The sequence below is a fragment of the Morone saxatilis genome, unplaced genomic scaffold (assembly GCF_004916995.1).
Source record: "Morone saxatilis isolate NCDOM2014 unplaced genomic scaffold, NCSU_SB_2.0 Contig12, whole genome shotgun sequence".
In the NCBI taxonomy this organism is placed as follows: Eukaryota; Metazoa; Chordata; class Actinopteri; family Moronidae; genus Morone; species Morone saxatilis.
Window position 1 is genome coordinate 27,342,640 of NW_023339674.1, and position 764 is coordinate 27,343,403.

Here is a 764-nt window from a genome sequence, read left to right on the forward strand (position 1 = left end):
ATGCCTGATGCCAAAATGTTCAGCCTTCTGGATGCTAAGTGTGGCTTCTGGCAGGTGCCGCTCAGCAAAGAGTCCACAAAACTCACCACCTTCATGACTCCTGTGGGCCGCTATGCTTTCCTACAAATGCCCTATGGCATCACCACGGAGAGCGAGGTTTTCCAAAGGTGCATGGAACAGCAGCCGTGTGCAATTGTGATCGATGACATCTTGGTGTGGGGCCGCTCGAGAGAGGAGCATGATCTATGTCTCCGCCAGGTCATGGACAGGATACGGGCTGTCAATCTCAGACTGAACCCTGAAAAGTGCCGTTTCAGGGTTCACTTTCAGGGCGTCCTCTCCTCACACAGGGTTGAGGAACTGAAGCGTGAGACGTTGGCTGATCCTGTGTGCCGGCGTCTCTCTGAGGTCGTTGCTGCAGGCTGGCCCGATACATTTAGGGAGGTGCCACGTGACCTGAGGCCATTCTACACCATGAGAGAGGAACTCACGACTGACAGTGGTTTGCTCCTCCGTGGACGGCGGTTCATCATTCCACACTCCCTCCAGCGTTACTACATGCAACAGCTGCACCGGGGCCACCCTGGTCTCGAGGCCACAAAGCACAGGGCTAGGGAGACAATGTTCTGGCGAGAAGTTTCCAGGTGTGCCCCCTGTAATGCTCTCAAGCCACACCAGCCTAATGTAACCGGGCCCAATGGAGGACTCGGCCCAAATTGATAAGCAAGTATAAATCGATAACTAGCACAGGTAAGACCACATAA